Raw genomic sequence first — 22,824 nt, 5'->3', positions numbered from 1 at the left:
TATAACCTCACAGAGTCTAAATTATCCTTTGGGGTTTTGACATGAACCACTCAGTGTCTGGCATTTGATTAATATAGTCAATTTTACTGAAGTAAAGTCCATACGTGGATGGCACTAAAGTTTGGCGGGATGAATCTTAGGGATGTAGAACAGCAGTGGAAAAGGAGATGAGATCTGTCTTAAAGGAAAGAGATCTAACGTACAAAGTGAATTGTGCATTAAAAATATACTGATGTGTTAAACAGTGTGTTAAAAAGGCTGTTGACAAATAAGAGAAGAAGTAAAATAAATGATGTTGCTGAGAGATACCACAGAGTGCTCAGAGAAAGAGAAGATACAACTGATGCTTTCCTAACATAGATTATAACTCGAGTATTCAGGCTATTAGTGTCAGAAACCCTATCTTTCTCATCTTTGAATCCCCCTTAGATTCTAGCACAATGCTTTTTGAATTGAAATTAGTCTTCTATTGGCAGTGTCTTTCTTCTAAATGCTGAACAGTTGATATATTCCTGAGGTACCCAGAAGAATCTTTTATGACTGAAGAGCCAGAAGAATCCACAGGGGAATGGTTACTCTGGCCTTTAATCCAGTCAGCAAAATGGGGATAGAAGAGTTAACATTCATCAAACTCTTCCAAGCATTCTGCAGCCATCATCTCATTGAGGCTTGCTAAAATCCAATTCATGGAGTATTTGCTAGTCCTATTTTTCAGGTGAAGAAATAATGACTCAGAGATTAATAACTGCGTGATGGGCAGTAATTATTAGCGCAGGAAATTAGAACAGAAACTCAGAATCCATACTCTGTTGGATCTACTGTACTCTCCTTCAGTGGCTGATGACTAGAAAATGAGGAGAACCTTGGGAAATAAATGCTATTCCAGTGAGAAGAAAGCAGAAATATTATTTGGAACATGTGTCTTCTGGGAAGAAAATTTCTTATGAACTCAGATTTCAAAAACAAACAAAAAAAAAGTGTACTTAACCACAAAGGAAAGCGAAAGAGTGCCATGTAGCCCTAAGGAAGGTACCAGGAAAAGCTCAGAATACATGCATATTTATACAGCTATTAAACACAAATAAATATATAAATACAATTTTTGCACATATGTTTGGTATAAGAAAGTGGGCAAAGCATGGATAGCCCTGTTATTCAGAGAATGTATAACGTCACACAATTTAAAGATAATATGGCTTGTTTTTATCTTCTTTCCCAATTAAAATTAAGTATTATTATTGCAAAGTACATGGCAAGAATTATTAAGCTATTGCATTTCAGGGTAAAAAAGTAGGAGAAGCAGCATTAAGAAAAGTCTTGGTAAGTTTTGCAATCAAGTGTGAATAAAACCTGTGTATGTGATTATGGAATCATTCTCACTATAAATGGAGAGGACATGGAGAATTGAGAGTGGGCCATAAGAGCAAAGAGGGGAAATGTTGTACTTAAGGAATGGAACCCCCAGCTGTACTTAAGAGAGGGAGGTGGGACAGAGTTGGAACTGTGTCTTTCCTTTTTTTTTTTTTTTTTTTATTATTTCCCAATACTGGGTACACAGCCTAACACCTAGTGGCATTTAGTAAATGTCTTTTTAGTTCTAAATGGAAATAATTTCCCAATTCAAAACCATGTGAACAAGTATAGTATCATATAGTTGACAAGGTTTATAGAGTGTGTTCAGTTTATCAGAGATGGCATTATCAAACTAAGATATCAGGGTAAACCCCAAGTGTTACAATTATTATCACAATAATACATATTCAGTCCAGCTAGTATTTCCCATGGTTGTCATTTTCCAGATGCTGCGTGAGGCACTGACATGTAGAGGTAAATGAAGCACTCTGTGTTTTCAAGTTTCCCACTGTTGTAAGCACATGTTCATGAAGAGGCAGGACAGGTGTCTTAGGCAATAGCTATACTACTTATTGATGAAGGTATGGATTATTATGATATAAAGAGAGAGGCACGTGAGGATTTCAACTGTGAATCCATTAAAACATCAGAATCCTGGGCTTTGGGGCTGCACATATTGCAGGAGACAAGGCAGAGAAAAGCAAGGGAAGATAATGTTACCTGTTTATTCTGTACCACCCACTGTTCTAAGAATTTATATGCAGTACCTCATGTAATTCTCACAACAACAAGGTACATTTTGTTTTCATTCTACAGATGAGGAAACCAAGGAATAGGAAAATGAAGTACTTTGCCAAATATTACAAATACAGTAAGTGGTAGAGCCTGGTTTTGAATCTGGGTGATTTTGCTACATCCACATAATCTTACTTTTGACACAAAACCAAAATATAGTTATGGGTTAATTAGGAGAGCCAAAGAAAAAATGGTAAGCTGCTCTTACTATAGACTTTGTCTCTCTTTTTTTGCACCATCCATTCTCTGTTCTAGGTACTTAGAACTCTGCTAAGAGCTCTGAGCCAAAGGGACATAGTCTAATAATCTTATTCATACTAAAGTATTAAGGGCCTAATGTTAGCTCTTCCCCCCAGAGACTTGTATTTTAAAAAGAGGATATCAAGGAGAGGGTAACGTATAACACATAAGAAGAGTCTTTTTTTTTTTTTTTTTAAGATTTTATTTATTTGACACAGGGAGAGACAGTGAGAGAAGGAACACAAGCTGGGGGGAGAAGGAGAAGCAGGCTTCCCGCTGAGCAGGAAGCCTGACATGGGGCTCAATCCCAGGACCCTGGGATCATGAACTGAAACGAAGGCAGGCGCTTAACCAACTGAGCCACACAGGCGCCCCAAGAAGAGTCCTTAATAGTGAAAAATTAAGGGATGAGAGAGTCTGGTGGACTTTAGAGGGCGTGGCTCACTCTCCTGGGAGTACTATCAACTCTCCTACCTGAGAATGGTCAATAGAGTGAGAAGTATATTTGCAGAATATTTAGAAGGTCCTTCTTTAAAAGATGAACTTTGAAACAGGTCAGGAAAGAAGCAATAGATTTAGATTCTCAGAGCAGGAGAGCTGGAAGCCATCATGACCACAGGAAGAGCAAGAGCAGAGGCAACAGAGAGGAGGGTTTCTGAAACACAAACTTGTGTCTGATGAGCCCAAACAAACCTGGAATCAGTGAGTACATTCTGAAATGTATTTTCTGAAGGTACAGTAGGTGAATACTTAGTTCTCTCCACTAGCTTACTGTTTAAAATTGTTTTCTATATACAGAAAGCAAATTGTTAACAGGTTGATACAGGGCCACAATTTTAGTTTTTCAGTATTTTTGCCCTGGAAACTGACTGTTCTTTTAAAACATAATGTTTTATGTCGAAGGCCTATACTGGACTCAATCCACGGGGACTTCTTTACTAAAATCCTCAAATTTCTATCATATAATTTAATTTTAAGACAAATTCTTTTACATTAACATGACCTGTGGCATTTTAATATTCTTTATTTTTAGAAGAATTTCATAGCCTCACAAAATAATTATAGTGTATGTTTAATTTGAGAAATAAAATACTCCATGATAACTGCACATGTATAATAAACTGAAGTGGTTTTCCAAGTTCTTTATCCAATCTCCCTCTTAGTAAAATGATAAGACACTCTTGTGACTCATTCTTTTTCCTTATTTTTCAATTCTCTAACTTCCTGGAAGCTCCTCTGTTCTGGTGGTCAGATAGAGAAGCATTCACCCAGAAAATGAACTTGAAAGACTCTCCTATGAGTTCTTGGTTCACTGTTTTGTTTTGTTTTTCCGATGTACTTTGACTTGAAAAAAAGGCCAGAGTGAATAAGACAAGCAATAGATGAAATTAATTTTGCTATGTTTGTCTAGAACATCATAGGCCAGAAATATTAGTAAGTAAAGGGATAGGCTTTTTTATTTTTCTAGAATTGTTCTTAAAGTATACATCTGCATATCATTCCAAATGTGTGTGGTAAGTTTGGGAGAGAAACTAAGAATGCTTTTCCACTTAATCAAAATAGTAACACCAGTATGTCAATGTTTACTCCTAGTGAAGTAGAAACTTGATTAGAACTTCTTTAAGGAGTGTTCTTCCTAATAGTCATGGATGAAGCCATATGAAATGTCTATTTTTCTTTTTCTTTTTCTTTTTTTTATTTGAGAGAGAGAGACTGAGAGAGCATGAAAGGGGGGAGGGTCGGAGGGAGAAGCAGACTCCCTGCCGAGCAGGGAGCCCGATGCGGGACTCAATCCAGGGACGCCAGGATCATGACCTGAGCTGAAGGCAGTCGCCCAACCAACTGAGCCACCCAGGCACCCGAAATGTCTATTTTTCTAGGTCAAAACTAATTGGATATTGGAAATTTCATATAGTCCAATCCATAGATACATTAGCTGGTTAATTCCTTCAACATTCAAGGGATAGATAGAGGAGGCTGTCTCTTATTCTTTTAAAAAATGTGACAATTTCTTAAATAAAATAACACTCCATAAGAATAATTTGAAAATATAACTTAAAGTTCCGAATTGTGATGCCTCCAGCTTTTCTTTTCTTTTTCAAGGTTGCTCTGGGCATTCAGGGTCTTTTGTGGTTCCATACATATTTTGGGATTATTTGTTCTAGTTCTGTGAAAAATGCTGTTGGTATTTTGATAGGTATTGCATTAAATGTGTAGATCGCTTTGGGTAGTGTAGGCATTTTAACAATATTTGTTCTTATAGTCCATGAGCATGGAATGTCTTTCCATTTTTTGTATCCTCTTCAATTTCTTTCATCAGTGTTTTATAGTTTTCAAATTATATTACAAACCTGTAGTGATCAAAATAATATGGTATTGGCACAAAGTAGAGACATAGATCTATGGAACAGAATAGAAAACCGAGAAATGAACCCACAACTATATGATCCATTAACCTTCAATGACACAGGGAAGACTACCCAATGGGAAAAAGACAGTCTCTTCAACAAATGGTGTTGGGACAACTGGATAGCAACATGCAAAACAATGAAACTGGACCACTTTCTCACACCATACACAAAAATAAATTCAAATGGATTAGAGACCTAATGTGAGAAATGAACCTACAATCTACAGAATGAGAGAAGATATTTGCCAATGACATATGTGATAAAGGGTTTGTATCCAAAATCTATAAATAACTTATAAAACTCAAGACCCAAAAACCAAATAATCCAGTTAAAAAATGGGCAGAAGACATGAATAGACACTTTTCCAAAGAAGACACACAGATGGCCAACAGACACATGAAAAGATGCTCAACATCACTGATCATCAGGGAAATACAAATCAATATAATGAGGTACCACCTCACACCTGTGAGAATGGCTATAATTAACAACACAAGAAACAACAGATATCAGCAAGGATGTGGACAAAAAGGAACCCTCTTACACTGTTGGTGGGAATGCAAACTGATGCAACCACACTGGAAAACAGTATGGAGGTTCCTCAAAAGGTTAAAAGTAAAACTACCCTATCATCCAGCAATTGCACTAGTAGGTATTTCCCCCAAAGAATCCAAAAATACTAATTCAGAGGGATACATGCACCCCAATGTTTATAGCAGCATTATCTACAATAGCCAAACTATGAAAACAGCCCAAGTGTCCATCAACTGATGAATGGGTAAAGAAGATGTGGTATAGATATACAGTGGAATATTACTCAGCCATCAGAAAGAAGAAACTCTTGCTATTTGCAATGATGTGGATGGAGTTAGAGAGTATTATGTATACTAAGCAAAGTAAGTCAGAGAAAGACAAATACCATATGATTTCACTCGTATGTGGAATTTAAAAAACAAAACAAGCAAAGGTGAAAAAAAAAGTGTCAAACTTAGAAACAGACTCTTAACTATAAAGAACAAACTGATGGTTAAAAGAGGGAAGATGAGTGGGAGGATGGGTTAAATAGGTGATGGGGATTAAGGAGTGCACTTGGGTTGAGGACTGGGTGTTGTATGGAAGTGTTGAATCACTATATTGTACACCTGAAATTGATATTACACTGTATGTTAACTAGCTGGAACTTGAAACTTCAAAATTTTTTAAAGAAAATATAGATTTCACTTACAAAAGTAGATAAGAAAGCCTTAAATGAAACATGAAAAAATAAATAATAAAATGAAAAATGATCTACCATTATCAAGTAAAATATATCCAGTAATAGAGATGTTTAAATATAAGAGACCCTATCAATATAATACAGTCTGCATAAAGTTACTATAGATGCCTTGAAAAAATTACATATACACTCCTAAAAAACAATGATTTCAGGTAATTATAAAAGCTTTTTGACCTTATTTTTTAATAAAAGCAACACTATCTTTTGTAAACTGATAGTCACATGTTTGTCCAAATATGTCCAAATTGTGGACAAATACTAGTTTTTCAACATGGAAGGAAATTCATCTATTAGAAAAACCTGGGGATAGATTAGTCTCTGTCAAGATAGCAAACGAACATAATCCTCTGATTTCCTTCTCGACTCAACCCTGTAAATGGCTGCATATGTACTGATGCCATGGAAACAAGAGTCATGTTGCTACATCCTGAGAAACCCCTGGGAAAGAGGGTAGGATTGATTGAAGGGTGTGATGCAGCAACCCAGAGGGAAGAAAGTCTAGGGGTCAGGGCAGGGTAAGACCTTTTCATGGCATGCAGGTATGTGTTTTTGCAGACCCCTATGCTGCACACATTACTGGGTGAACCATTGTCCTCTCCCATTTCACTGTGAGACAGAAAACAGGACACATTTGCCAAGAGCAGTGCAGGGATTGTTCTCTACAATGTTTGAGGTTAGTGAGGTAAGTAGCCCAGTAAACTCTTGCATATTCCTTCCTTCATCCCTCCCCCATCCTCCTTTAGACTCCAAGGTCTAAGTGATTATAAGCATGGGACATAGCTTTAGGGAAGAAGCAGTTACCCAAGTGGGAATACAGGTCAGGGCCGTTTGTTGAGGGTTTGGTTAACCAAGAACAATGGAACCCAGGCTGTCATGACAAAGGCTTTAAATTTATCAGAAGGGGCATGTTAGGGTCTGGATTTCAATCCCTCCCTATGGGTGTATATTGCTGGGTAAAGAATATGAGATCCTAGGGAATAATAAAACCTCCGAGGAATATAATTCCTTTAAGAGAGAGACAAAAAACTGAACAACCTATATTCCCCACGAAGTAGAACTGTCTAGAGAAAATATCTTTTTAAAATCACAGTAAGTTTATCAAAGAGGTAAGAAAAGATATTGATAAAAGGAGACAAGTTGTAATCAAGAACCAATAGTAAAAATTAAGTATGAAATGGCATAGTAGGTAAAAAACTCAATAAAAAGGTATTAAATAGTAGAATGGAAACAGCCACAGAATGAATAGGTTTCTGTAAAATCAGATGAATAAATTACTGTAGGAGCCAACAAGAAAGGATAAAGAGATGTACTTTTTTTTTTTTAAAATTTAAGAGTTATAAAGGTAGAATTGTCAGCATCTACATAGTAAGAATCTTGAAATGAGAGATAAAAATAAATGGAAGGAAATAATTGTCAAGCTAAACATAGAGGTTTTACCATAGTTTAAGAAACATGGAATGCCTCAGGCTTAAAATGACTTCAAATATGAAAGAATATTGCTAACGGGGAAAAACACCAAGGTCAAGATCTATTAACATGAAATTTAGGAACATCAAAACCAAAGATCAAAAATACAAAAAAGAAAGCAAAGTTATGGAATAGGGCAACAGCATAATGTGTTTTTAACTGATAGATATAAGGGAAATTTACATCCAACAAAAAAGTTTCCATATTATTTTTGAAGACGTAACCCTCCCCCCACGTATACAAACTGTGTGTCTGATTAAAGAATGGGCATATGTTTTCTAACCTCAAGGCAATAAAATTAGAAATCAATAATCAAATAATAACTTAAAACTAAAAATTATGCTATTTAATAACATTTGTGTTGATGAAGCCATAAAAAAGACAAAATTCTTAGAACTGAATGAAAAAGCATGTCAAAATTTCATAAATACAGCTAAAGAAACAGAAAAATTGAGAGCATTAAGTACATTATCAAAAAGGAAGAAATACAGAAAGTAAATGAGCAAAGCTTTCAACTCAATATGAGAAGGAGTTTCAAAATAAACTCAAAGAGATAAGAAAAACTATTAAAGATAATGAGGGAAATTTATGACAGAGAATAAAAGCAATAGGGAAGATTAAAGAAAAATCTGAGTTTTTAAAGATAAATAAGAGAAAAATGTGGCATTGAGAAAAAAGGTAAAAGGTGGAATTAAAAAATATATACATAATAGTTTTAAATGACAATACATATTAAAATTTTGCTAAAATATGTTTTTCTCAATCATAAGATTGCCAGTACTAGACAAAACAGAAAAGCCATTAAATAAATTGAAATACTATTCAACCATTTTTCCCTAATGCGGAAGCTCAGATGGTATTTTAAGTAAATTCTTTCAAACTTTTAAGGGTTATATCATCTTTAGCTTATAGAAGTGTTTTTTTTTTTTAATTTTTTTTTTAGGGAATTAAAGCATTTATTTATTTTTTTAAATTACGTTCAGTTAGCCAGCATAAAGTACATCATTAGTTTTTGATGTAGTGTTCAGCAATTCATTAGTTGCATATAACACCCAGTGCTCATCACAACATGTGCACACAAGTGGTTTTTTAAAGAAAATACATGGCTTGTATTAATTCTATACCAACAGAAGATAAAGTTAATATAAGGAAATGAAATGTAGAGTCCATTCCACTTATTAAAATATATGCAAAATCCTGCATAAATGTTAGCTTATTAAATCTGTATTATTATATATCTTAAATATAGCTTATATTTTATGTTTAAATTTATATAATTATAAATATATATTTGAAATTATATGTAATATTGCAGTATGTCACATTGAAGTTTATCCGAAGAGGATAAGGATGCCTTGTTATCAAAGATCAGTCACCATAATTTGTCACACTAATGGACCATGGAAGAACACATGATTATCTTAAAAACTGAGAAAAAGCATTTGATAAGATTTGATTAAAAAACACATATTTATAAGGTACCTGGGTGGTGCAGACAGCTAAGTGTCCGACTCTTGGTTTTGGCTTAGGTTGTGATCTCAGGGTGATGAGATTGAGCCCCACATTGGGCTCTGTGCTCAGGGTAAAGTCAGCTTGGGATTCTCTCTCCCTCTCCCTCTGCTCCTCCTGCTTGTGCTCTCTCTCTCTCTTAATCTCTCTCTCTCTCAAATAAATCTTAAAACATTTATAATAAAAAATTCAGAGACAAAATAAAACCATATTTAAAGTTAATATAGCCTTTTGTCAAAAACTTGGATCAAACATTCAACTTAATAAGAGAATTTAGATGAACCTATTTTATGATGAGAGACCAGATAAAGATGCCCATTGTCATCACTGTCATTCAAGAAATTTTCAAAAGTCCTGGGCAATACAATAAGATAAGAAAAAGGAGCAAGAGGAAATATCTGAAGGGATGATGCAAACTTTTTAAATACATTATATGATCATTTACTAAGGAAAATCCCTCAACAGCAACCTTTTGAAATAACAAAGAACAAAATAACCAAATACACAAAATTAACTGAGAAATATTGTTTCCCCTTATTCCAGTAATAACATCATAAGAAATAGAATAGAAAAAAATATAATGCATCTGTAAAGCAAGTAAGAAATAAACTTAAAAATATATTAAATAGGAAAGAATATCTGAATAAGTGGAGAGATACAGTATGTTTATTAATACTGATTCATCTATAAAGTCATATCAATTCTAGTAAAAATTATGGTAGGATGTTCTTTAGAACTCTACAAATTCACTGTAAAATGTCTATAGGAAGATGACTTGCACTACAGGGTTTAAGACAAAATATAAAGCCATGTTGGTAAAGAATAAAATGTTGGTTCAGGAACACAGCTCAATGAAACAAATCTGGTACCTGTGGAAACTCAGTATATGAGGTAGATAGCATAAAACTCAGTAGAGAAGGGATGAATTGTTTACTAACTAGTGTTGGAGTAACTGGCTCACTTTGTGAAAAATAAGGTTAGATCCTTACATTTAAAAAAAAAAGGATAGGAGGATCAAACACATATGATAGGTAAAAATACAGATCTAGAAAAATGTAAGCTAATGGTTTTGTATCTTGGTATAAAGGACTTTTTAAATATCTAAATGAACCGAAATTTACAAAAAAAGGGGGGGAGAATGATTTTGACATAATATTTTGAATTTTTGTTTAATAAAATAATTAGGCAAAGCAAACGACATAATGAATGATATTTGTAAGATCTAAAACTAGTAAGTTTACTTGGACAAAAAATTATTTTTTAAAATGTGTTACATATATATAATGGAATAATATTCAGCCTTAAAAGAAGAAGAAAATTTTGTTATTTGCAACAACACGGATGAACATGGAGGGCAGTATGCTAAGTGAATAAGTGAATAAATCAGACACAGAAGGACAAATACTGCATGATACCACTTATTTAAAGCAACTAAAATAGTCAAAATCACAGATGCCGAGAATAGAGTGATGGTTGCCAGGAGTTGGGGAGGGGAAAAGGGGGCAGTATTACCAAAGGGTACAAAATTTCATTTATATAAAATAAAGAAGCCCTGGAGATCTATACAGCATGGAGGCTATAGTTAGTAATACTGTATTGTATACTTAAAAATTTGCTAAGAGCGTAAATCCTATAAGTGTTCTTATCATCAAAACAAATGACAAAAGAAGGTGTTTTGGAGGTGATATATATGTTTATGGTATAGAGTGTAGTGATGGTTTATCGTGATACATATTTATCTCCAAACACATCAAGTTGTATACATTAAATATGTATTGCTTTTTGCACATTGATCATACCTCAATGAAGTGGTTTTTTTTTTTAAATCAAAAAGGAAAATATGCAGTCTAATAGAATAATGGTCCTTATATATATGAGTAGATGATTTATAAGAGGGGAGTTTTGGGTGACTAAGAGGTCCATGAAAAGTTCTCAGCCTCACTTGCTAGTAAATACGTAAGCTCAATGCAGCCAGCTTTAGGATGCAATCTGGCAGTTCGAGGTGAAACTAAGAGAAATTTTCATAACTCAGCAATCTCTTCCCTCACCATATTGTTCAGAAAAATACTTGTTTATAGTTTTTTATCATGGTGGCATACTGGAGGTGGATCTAGATGCCTCTCCCCAGGGGAATAGATAAATGGATAAATGAAATTTCTTGGATGTGTGGATGCATGCTATGTAATACTACACAGCAATTAGAAACAATGACTTAGCAAATGAATTGCTCTCAAACATGCAACAACATGTGCAACTGTTAAAAAACATTATTGAATGTAAAAAGTAACAAATCTATCATCTGATATACTTAACGCAAATTAGAAGTCCATAGATACACAAACAACACTACCTATTTTGCAATAACTGTACATACCAAAGGATATGAAATGGGAGTAGGGCTACTGGCTTGAAGGGGAAAAATAAATCAAACCAAACAAAAAGGGGCCTTGCACATGTTAAGTGATGATGTGCTATGAACTGAAAAGTTTGACTAACTTCAATGTCTGCCTCTGAATTCCGTATTTTTTTAAAAAAATCATTATAGAAGCTTCTTCCAGTAGTACCTTCATCTCTTCCTCTTCATCACCATCAGATTCTGATTTTTAAGCCAGGGATGAGCTTGAGTAGTCTGTAAAAGTTCTCCAGGTAACTGATTAGCTTGCTGGGGCTGGTGCTGACACATGGGAACTGTATGTGAGCACTGGAGCCACCGGAGGTTATATGTTAAAGTGCACATTTGCAGATTTCTAGAGTCCATTTAATGCCACTTAATGGGACCCAGAGATCTGAATATTAAACAAGAATCTCATGACATTTTCAATACAGGTGATTCCTGCATCGTACTCTGATAAGCACCATTTTAGTACACTAGAAGTAAACTCTTTTTTAAGGATGAATGATATCAGTAAGAAAAGATATTGCTCATTATTACCATTATTTTAAATATTATTTTGAATGCTCTAATAAATACAGTAATATTTGAACTGTGAATAGAAGCATAAACACCAGAAACAAATAGATAATGTATCACTATTTCACTGTGGAATACAGAGGAAATTTTACAGCAAGCTCAGTCTCAGCCTCTAGACACACTCTGCCTTTTGTGCTACATAAGGGAAAGAAAGGGGGCCTGGCAGGGACATCAGCTTGGGTCAGCACTGAGTTCCTGGAGTTGGTTAGTCCAATACAGTGTTCCAAGGAATGTAAAGGATTTGGCCTTTCCTATAACAGATCTGGTGAGTAGTTGGCAGAGGAAGCAAATGTGCCGTAGAGCAGGTCCATAGTATTTTGGTTGTGATTGATTGATGTCTCATTAAAGCTAAGCCCCAAGCAGCAGTTAGTATATGGCAAGCAGTATTCTAAAACTTATGAATCAGAAGCACCTAGGGTGCTTGTTAAAACACAGAGTCAAGGCCCCACTTCAAACCTACCGAGTCAGAATTGCTATGATTGGGAGCCAAGAAACTGTATTTACTCAGGAAATTCTTATGCTCTTAGAATAAACTCATTAATGCTAGAGAAAGCAACAAGTTTGTACTCAATGGCTTGCATTCAGTGTAATGAGAGGATTAAATAGATATTTAAAATCAATATTGGGACATAGTATTCTTTTTGGGGGGGGTGTGTGTGTGCCCTCATGCACACACATGTGAGTGTTTATCACTGTGTTTCCCCAGAAAAACAGAAATGCAATGTCAGTATCAAATCTACAGAGCAAACCAAAATTTCTGGGGGAGGAGTGGAGGATGTTTTATGAGGAATTATGGGATGGAGAACTGTTGTTTATGTTGTTGATATGGGATTGTTAATTTAGTTTGCATATGTGGTTGTCCTTTGCTTGTGTGTGGTGGGAGGGGTTTCCTGGAGAAGTGTAGGTAGCAGAGGAGTTTGTACAGGGGAAGAAAAAATGGGAGCTGTCTCATGGGAAGATTTGTATTACTTTGAACTTAAAGTCATGCCACTTTGAACACTAGTGACAAAGTGATTTGGAACAATGAGTAGAAGGACATCTTCCCATTTTCCCATAAAGCTGACTCCATGGGACCTGTGCACTTTGGGAGGACTAGGACATAGCCTCCTATGCACCCATTCAGAACAACCTTCAGAGGCAGTAAGAGGTTGGGGAAAGCAATGTGTGTGTGAGAGGAAGCCAAGAAATCCAGTGCCTAATGTGTCACTCTCTATTGAAGCGAACTAACCAAGGAGCCCCAACTGGACAAGAGGCAATACTGGCAGGGGTCATTAAAAAATGAGGAAGCAGAAAGCTAGTGAAAGCAAAAATCTAATTTAAAAAAATGGAGTTAAAAAGAAGTGGAGCTAAAAGTCATGTGATCTATAATCAGCTCATGCTCAGAGAAGACAAAAATATTTCAGACCTTGGAGGTGTTGGGTCAAGATCCAGGATATGACTGTACTCATTAAAGGCTGATGGATGTTGGAGTCAAAGTGAAAGAAAGTAAAGGATGGTAAACAGCAATGAGTCAGAATATAAACTGTAATGTTAAAGTCACTAATGATGATGAAAGAGAAGGCCAGAAAGAAAAATGATGAATCAGGCACATAAATGGTTGAAGAAGGTAATGGTGACTTGTGAAGGATGATAAAAGATGTTGAAAAGGCTGATAAAAATAGATCCTATGGACTTTGAATGTAGAAAAGTGAAACAAAGAGAGTTGATCAGTGATCAGAAAGTAGCACTGGGGAGCAAGTCACAGACTGTAGCGCATTAAGCAGAGTAGGGGAATAAGTACCAGTGAGAGTGCTGAAGGGGTTACCAGATCATTAGGAGAAAGGCCAAGTTTCACAGCCCAGGTGATAATTTGAAGGGAGGCCATGAAAAGACATTAATGGATAAAAATAAACTTGCTCAAAAATAAGCAAGACTTCTAAAGAACTTTGGTACTAGAAGTTGGGTCAAAAAGAGAAGAGCTAGGGTGGAGAGTGTGAATGTGTAGGGTTGAATTATGTTGGAATGAGAGTAGAACAGTAGGGGTTTGGTTGTTGGTTTGGGGGTAGGAGGATGGTTAGGCAGGAACCCTAAGTGTGGCCATGAGGATGATGTTTAGGAGAAAAGACAGTTGAGCACTTGGAAAGATCTAGTAGACATAATGTTATGTGGCTTCCCCAAACTGTAAAAGTATACTGTACGCATATATGGCAAAAGGGTTTTTAAAAAAATAAGTCAATTGTCCAAAAACCATGCAGCTTCTAATCACCAATTATTTTTCCTATTGTATAATGTGGAATATTTATTTATACACTGGACATTTCAATTCTCCTAATTTAAAAAAATCTGTATTTATTTATTTATTAACATATAATGTATTATTTGTTTCAGGTGTACAGGTTTGTGATTCATCAGTCTTACACAATTCACAGTGCTCACCATAGCACATACCCTCCCCAGTGTCCATCACCCAGCCACCCCATCCCTACCACCCCCCACCACTCCAGCAACCCTCAGTTTGTTTCCTGAGATTAAGAGTCTCTTATGGTTTGTCTCCCTCTCTGGTTTTGTCTTGTTTCATTTTTCCCTCCCTTGCCCTATGATCCTGTCTTGTTTCTCAAATTCCTCATATCAGTGAGAGCATATGATACTTGTCTTTCTCTGATTAACTTACTTCGCTTAGCATAATACCCTCTAGTTCCATCCATGTCGTTGCAAATGGCAAGATTTCATTTTTTTTGATGGCTGCATAATATTACATTGTATATACATACCACATCTTCTTTATCTGTTCATCTGTTGATGGACAGCTAGGTTCTTTCCATAGTTTGGCTATTGTGGACATTGCTGCTATAAACATTGGGGTGCACATACCCCTTCGGAAAAAAAAATCCGTATTTAAATGGAAGACTCTCAAACTGACCAGAAATCTAAATAGGAGCTTGTTAGATCTTTATATAGTCTCCATGGCAGAATTTGAGAAGACTATGACATTTGGTAATTTGTACTGATTTAAATCAAAAATGGTTGTAGAACAGGGACTCATCAATCCATTCTTTCATCCACTTATTCTTTGTGTTCTTTGTGAATTGATTCGTTAAATAGGTATCTACTGAGTACCCATCGTGCACCAGGCACCATGCTAGGGTTTGAGTGAACATTGGTCAATAAAATAGATTGAGCAGCAGGGTAAAGACATTGAACAAGAGAACAAGTTAATAATGTATAATTACAGGTTACGGGCGGTGCAATAAAAGAACTGAATATTGGTGCAGTGACACAACATCCCCGGAGAGGAGTAACCTACTGGGAAAGGATAATCAGAGAAAGCCTCTTTGAGATGGAGACATCTAAACAGAGAACTGATGGAGGAAGGAACAGGTAGATGGAGAGTATTCCAGGCCCATGTGAAGTCCCCAGGGAGGGAAAGAGCTGGTGAATTTAAGGAAAGCATAGAAGGCAAAACTGGCTTCAGCCCAGAGGAAGGGGGGAGAGATGGTTGGAGCAGAACTGCACAGAGCCTTGTTGACATGTTGCTCCCAACTGGATCACTGAACAAAAAAGATGTTAAGAGTTTAGTATGTATATTTTGGCCCAGTGAAAAATGACCACTAAACTAATACGTGCTTTTTCCTACTAATCTTAGGTTATTGACAGAATCAAAACATGGGTTTTTGTTTTGTTGTGTTGTGTTTCTCCCCTTACACTTAAAGCATAGAGCTCTAAGTGACTTACTATCTCCAATAAAAACTCCTGTAGGCTGGGGGATATAATGCTGTTCTGGTTAGATTTTCTGTGGCTTACCACAGATGGGAAAAGTATTTTAAGAAGCTTAGCTATTTTGTTAAATGTTTATGACTTGTAAATTCCCAGCCTTTTAGGATTATCCAAAAGTGTTGACATTGATGGTGAATTTGAAGGGAAATTAGCCAAATATGTTTGTCTAATTAACCAGTGCGGTCTAATAATAGCTGTCAGAGTTGGCATATAAAGCAGGGCTACTTATTTATTGCACGGAGATATGTTCATATTATTTTCCTTCGAAGTTTTGATTTTCAAATTCTTTCCCACCACTTTCTGGAGAGTCATTGAATGAGCTGTCAGAGCACGAATCCCCAACCTCTCTTCTTTCTTAAAAGGAAAAAAAAGTAGCCTACTAGTTTCATTTCGCCAGAAGTCTGAAGTCTGACTCTTCCAAACTTCTATTTCTGGGCTTCTTATAAGATACAGAAGGGAAATCATTCACTCCACTTTTGGCTCAGTGGTCTTGAGAGATGAGAAGAAGTTTGAGTTTCTTGTGATGGTTTTTAATCTCTTGGGCTAATGGTTTTATAATTCAGCAATTATATATCATCTTTGTTTAAGTAACTGTAGCAGTTAGTTATGTAATGTTGTAATAATTCTGTCAGACCAAAATGGTAATATTTAGCAAATTACTATAGGACCTCCTACAGGAGTAACAGACAGGAGAAAGAATACTGTCATTGAATGAATATATTACTTCAGATAATCTACCAGGTATTTTACATAAAATTTCACTCATCCTCACAAACAGTACTATACTATATTATAAATTTGTTTGCACGTGAGGAAATAGGTTCACAAGCTCATAAGCTGTGTTGGGAAGCATTTGTTTAGGCCTGGATATTTCACTGTCTGAAGTTTGTGCCCTTTCCCCATTTTATTCAGTGTTGACTTACCATACCTATTACCCCAGTGAAAAATAATTCTGTCTTAGTCACTTGTGTATCAGGCATACTGGTGTGTAGCAAAGTATGTTTTCTGTTTTAAAATAATTTGAAGATGGTGATGATTAGTGGTTGTCATCTGTTCATATTTCTTGACCTACTGGGTGGGTCAAATAGGATAATTCCACACGAGTGTGGCTACTTATATTTGGGCTTTTGGGTGAAAAATTAACATATTGGTTAAAAAATTCACATATTGGTTATCTCAGCCTACAAGTAATAAAAATAGCAGATATACCATAAGTGTGAGGTATTTTTTTTAATATATCAAGCTTACTATTGACCCAAAAAGAGCCACCTGAAATCAGATCATTTTAATAGGACTTATTGCATGACAGGCAGGTAAGGAACCATCTTCAAAGCATCCCTGTACTGATTCTACTGATAATGATCACCAATCACCCAGCTCTTCCAGCCTTTGTTTCTTAGCTATAAATAAAGGGATTTTTGAAGTTAGTTTGAGCTATGAAATTCTTACATTTGACTCATGAATATCATTTACAGAGTCATCAGGATGGGGTGAAACATTAAGCATTTTTATTTAAAATAGAGTGGTGGTTTCTTTTATTTTTATATAATGCCTAAGTATTTTTTGTGTTTGGAATTCATAGGAAATGAGAGAAGTGTTGCTTCTGTATTTTTCTTTTAATATTGTTTTTCTACTTCAGTATTTTCAGTCTTTTAGTGAATTTTACTTAAGAGAAATGCTGAATAATAAGTATACATGAAATGGTTTATGCATTTTAACTATGGTATATTTATTTTAAAATCTGTAGGTAAGTTTGTTTTGCATGTTTTTGGTTTAGCTTTTTAGTATTGTTGACAATGCTACATCAAGTTGGCCCCAGGATAGTAATTAACAACCCAGTCAGAGGTTGCTAGTAATTTCCCATTTATTTGGGAAGAAAATTTTATTAAATAAGTTGGAATCATGAGTATTAGGTAGAGAAGACTTTTGAATTTGCATTCAATATATTATATTTTAAAAAAGGAAATAAGAAAAATAAAATTAAAGTTTAGAAGTTACAAAAATAGTTTTCAAAGATAATCTTTATAGAAAAGACTATTGTTGACCTCCCAACATGTATGAGAATATGTTTCAAGTCGTTAGAAAAACAAAACAAAACAAAATTTTAAAATCCATGACAGTAGTTGAAGTAGAATGAGTACATAAAAATCATGTGCTGATGTTTAACTGTCTTGCCTTGCCTTGACTATGTAATAAATGAAATATGAAGAGAGTGTAGAATGTAGTTGTAGGCAGTAATAATAATGGTAGGCAAATAGCCAAAGGTAAAGTGTGTAGGTGTTGGGGAAATGTGAAGTGGATGTCATTTCAGGCCTCAGAGCCCTGCTGAGATTGATGCTCAAGTCACGAAAACATGTTCTAACCTAGAAATGTGAGTGACATGGAGGGTAAGGTGGAGAGTAGGGGTTACTGGGGAATAGCAGCTGATGTTTGGGGGCATCCTCACAAGGATCTCTCTTAGCACGTCTGTAAATGTCAACCCTAAAATAGCCAATTATTTTACTAACAAAATGAGTTTATCAGGAAGAATTGCAATTCTGAACATGCAAGTTGTGGTGAACCATAGGCAAGTTCGAAGAAACAAAGGGAAGGTCCATTTTTATTAGGTTTCAGAAGGAGATTGGGGAAGGTTGTTTTTAAACAAAAGTTCATTGGAAAAGGACAAGAGTTCGAGGTTGTGCAGTTTCTTGTTGGTTGCAAGTGGTGGTTAGTGTGTTGTTGCTAGGACAGGGAGGGCCCTTCCTTCTTTCTCTTAAAAGCAGGAGATGAAATTCCAATGTGAAAAATGTTCTCTCTTGTCAAAATAATTCTTGTCTTCCTTCTTTCTGCTGGTTATGCAAGCTGTAAGGAGTGGGGGGGGGTGCATGAGCGCTCCCCCTTCAGGGCTTCCCAACTCCATTTTAAATGAGGTTTCCTTTATTTATTTTCACAGAAGCTTTTGCTTTCGTTGCTTATTCATCCACTTTAATATGCATAGAAGGAAGTTAAATGTTAACTAAAATTGTAGTAGAGTTGTAGAAATAAATATTGTTCTAACTTAGAACATAATTGCAATTTAGATATAAATAGACTCGGTTCTTTTGTAAAAATGGCATGACTAGAATACTTTCAAATTAAAAGTTTTATTGATCTATTTTGCTGAAATGAAACTCAGTAGAAATTTATTTGAAAGGCTTTAAAAATGTTTTCAGTAGATTGAAGGGCAAAAAGCTAAGACATCACTGTAATTGGCTTTATACCTATAAACACATGAACCACTCATCTAGTAGAGATTTTACCTCAGGAAGTTATCACTAGTATATCTGTGTTTTATATGCTGAATTGCTCAGATCCTGATATGTTATAAGGAGACATAAAGAGACAAAGCACATACTAATGTCTTGCTCCAAGAAATGTATAGCAAAAAGTCCTTGACTCACAAAATATTAATAATGGAAGAGACCTTAGTTGTCATCTAGATGGGAGTTCGCAAACTACCACCTGAGACCAAATCCAGCCTGATGCCTGTTTATTTATGCTCAAGAGCTAATAATAGTTATTATATTTTTAAATGGTTGAAAAAAAATTTTAAAAATGATATTTCATTACATGGAAAAATTATGTGAAATTCAAATTTCAATGTCCACAAATAAAGTTTTATTAGAATACAACAGCACTCATTCATTTGTACATATTTATGACAGATTTCGTGATCCAAGGGGCAGACTGAATCGTTGGAACAAAGAGCATATGAACCGTAATACCTAAAAGGTTTACTATCTGGCCCTTTACAGAAAAAGTTTGTCAACATTTGATGTAGATACAAATTAAGTTTCCTCTCTAGAATTGATCCTCAGGGGTCACGAGGAACCTGTTTGAGAAAGATTCTGCTTTGGGATTGGGTAGAAAAGTGCACAATGATTGACAGGTTGATGTGTACCTCAGACAAAGGAGGGCGATGGTAGCAGAGATCCATCAATTTCCAGTCAAATTTCTTTTAATGTGTATAATCCACAGTTACTTAGTTTGTATTAAAGCTCAGTAAAACACAAGGTCATTATCCTTCTAAGCCTCATTTCCATTATTCCTGGTACCAAACCAACCATCTAAGAGAATTTTAGTGTACATTAAGAATCATGGAGAGAGAGAGCTTTTTTAAAGTCAGCTCTTTCCCCCATACCAACACACATAGGATTATGATTTTATAAGTTTAGGATGAGGCATAGGGACTTGCATTTTCAAAGATGTTGGAACTTAAAGGATGCTTATCTAAAACTGTGCTGTCCAATACACTAACCACTAGGGACATGTGGCTGTTTAAATTTAAATTAAATAAAATTTAGGGGTGCCTGTGTAGCTCAGTCATTTAAGCGACTGACTCTTGATTTCGGCTTAGGTCATGATCTCAGGGTTGTGAGATCAAGCCCCGAGTTGTGCTACGCACTGGGCATGAAGCCTGCTTAAGATTCTCTCCCTCTTCCTCTGTCCCTCCCCCTGCTCAAATGCTCTCTCTCTCTAAGAAAATAAAATAAATAAAATTTTTTTTAAAGATTTTATTTATTTATTTGACAGAGAGAGACACAGCAAGAGAGGAAACACAAGCAGGGGGAGTGGGAGAGGGAGAAGCAGGCTTCCCGCGGAGCGGGGAGCCTGATGCGGGGCTCGATCCCAGGACCCTGGGATCATGACCTGAGCCGAAGGCAGACGCTTAATGACTGAGCCACCCAGGCGCCCTAAAATAAATAAAATTTAAGTTTCATTTTTCCTCAGTTGTATGGGCTGCATTTCAAATCCTCAATAACCACATGAGCCTAATGACTTCTGAATTGAACACCTCAGGAAAACATTTTTTTTTATTGCAGAGAATTCCACTGGACAGACCTGATCTAGGAGATTCCAGAATCTCAATTTAATTTCAAAAGTTCACTAATCAGCTTTAAAAAAAAAAAAAACAACAGCATTAGTTGGTTTTCATACTGCCAGAAATGTGCAGAAAAGAAAGTTAAGAGAAACAAGAAGGTCAGGATATAGATGGCAATCTCCATCCACTATGTAAGTCATTAAAAAGATACATAAAATGAGACAAACCCATTAAAGAACTAACAGTGACAGGGAGATAACATTTTTATGCTAGATCCTTGGAGGAATTCTATAAAATATGTTATAAGGGAGACAGGGTGGAGATAGGACTGATCAAGCTATGAGTCAACAGATGCAATAGAAAAGTTTGCCTGAATATATGTTAAGGAAAAAAAAAAGAAGAAAAAGAAGGTAGCGGGAGGGGAAGAATGAAGCGGGGGAAATCGGAGGGGTAGACGAACCATGAGAGACGATGGACTCTGAAAAACAAACAGGGTTCTAGAGGGGATGGGGGTGGGAGGATGGGTTAGCCTGGTGGTGGGTATTGAGGAGGGCACATTCTGCATGGAGCACTGGGTGTTATGCACAAACAATGAGTCATGGAACACTTTATCTAAAACTAATGATGTAATGTATAGGGATTAACATAAGAATAAAAAATAAATAAATAAAAGAAAAAAAAAAGAAAAGTTTGCCTGAGGAATAAGAATTTGAGATGACAGAAAAACCCCACAGGCTTCAGGAAGTCTACCATAGTGCCAGAGACAAGGGTGGGCCATTGAGAAATCAATGGGCAGTACTAACATCCCTGAGAAAGTGGGATGTTACCAGTTCGCTGATGCAGGAGTGGTGTTCTCTCTCAGAAATGTGTGGCATTGACATCATGCTTTGTAATACATGCTGCTTCCTCTGCGCCTAATGAATGTAGTCATACAACTTGGAGGAAGAGCTCAAGCAAGAGTCAGTGAATAAGTCTTCTGGAATAGGGTCGATGGCACTGTCCACCTGCCTTGACCTCCCTTGTTGAAGCTTCCTCTCTCCCACTGTCAAGAAAAGTCGATAAAATAAATCTACTACAAACCTAACTTTTCTTCTCCTATTGTGTAAAAGAGAAGCGCAGTATATTTCATGATTAGCATCTTGCTCTCTCAGTACTGAAAAACAAAACAAAGTAGAAATACCTAAATAGCCCACTGTAAAGGTGAATAGAGAAATGTGATAAGATATGTGAAATAGACAGTAGTTCAAAAGAAGAAAGCCTATGAAAAATAAATATTCCTGAAAGTCTGTGGAACACATTTAATTGCAAGAAATGAGAGATCTTTAACAGTATCTGATTCAGGGGGCTATTTTGTATCTGAATAAGGCACCTATCAGAAAAGATAAGCTTTCAGATGAAGAGGATGGTTAACAAACGTTTGTAATGGCATGAAGGCAGAATATATATGTTGAATATTCTAGATATCGGAACCAGTGTATTACTATACCAGATTGAGAAATTGTCCCAGAATTTAGAATAAAAAATGAGATAAATGTACAATCAGAAATATAAAGGGCATTGATGAAAACCCTAAGTCAATGATACATCCAGCAGAAGACAGACCGTTTATAGGAAAAGCAATTACCAAAGGAATAATGGAAGAGTATTTTCTTGGTGGTGAGGACTTAAAACCCAGGGAAAATTACTTATCTAAAAATATGATGCAAGTCCTGAATTAAAAAAAAAAATTAAAGCATCAAGATGATGGGGGAAAATGTTTGTTTATAAAAGGAAAAAATTCAAGTTGACATCAGACTCTCCACAATTTGAAAAATATGGAAGAGAAACGAACACAAGACTCTTGAGAGAAATATATTGAAACCCAAGAATGTTATAGCTAGACAGGCTATCATTCATATTTGGAGTAATAGATATTAATAGACACAAAAGGACTCCAAATGTTTTTACCCACATTCCTTTTCTGGAAAAAAAAAAGTTTTAAAGAATATTGAAAACTATTCCAGCTGACTGAGGAATGAATCAAACTAAAAAACTAATGAGAATTAAGTGTTATAAAAGAAAGTATGGTGAATAATGAAAACCAATCAAAGAATCAATATTTAAATCACTGTTGTTAATGTAGTGAGAAGTTAAAAAAAATAGAAAAAATTTAATTCTTTCAAAAGAAACAAAAAATGTTTATAAATGGTAATATTCTGGATAAGAAATT

Source organism: Mirounga leonina, unplaced genomic scaffold (assembly GCF_011800145.1).
Source record: "Mirounga leonina isolate KUSES-001 unplaced genomic scaffold, KU_Mleo_1.0 Mir_199, whole genome shotgun sequence".
NCBI lineage: Eukaryota > Metazoa > Chordata > Mammalia > Carnivora > Phocidae > Mirounga > Mirounga leonina.
The sequence above is the reverse complement of the archived record's forward strand: the minus strand, read 5'-3'. Positions refer to the sequence as shown.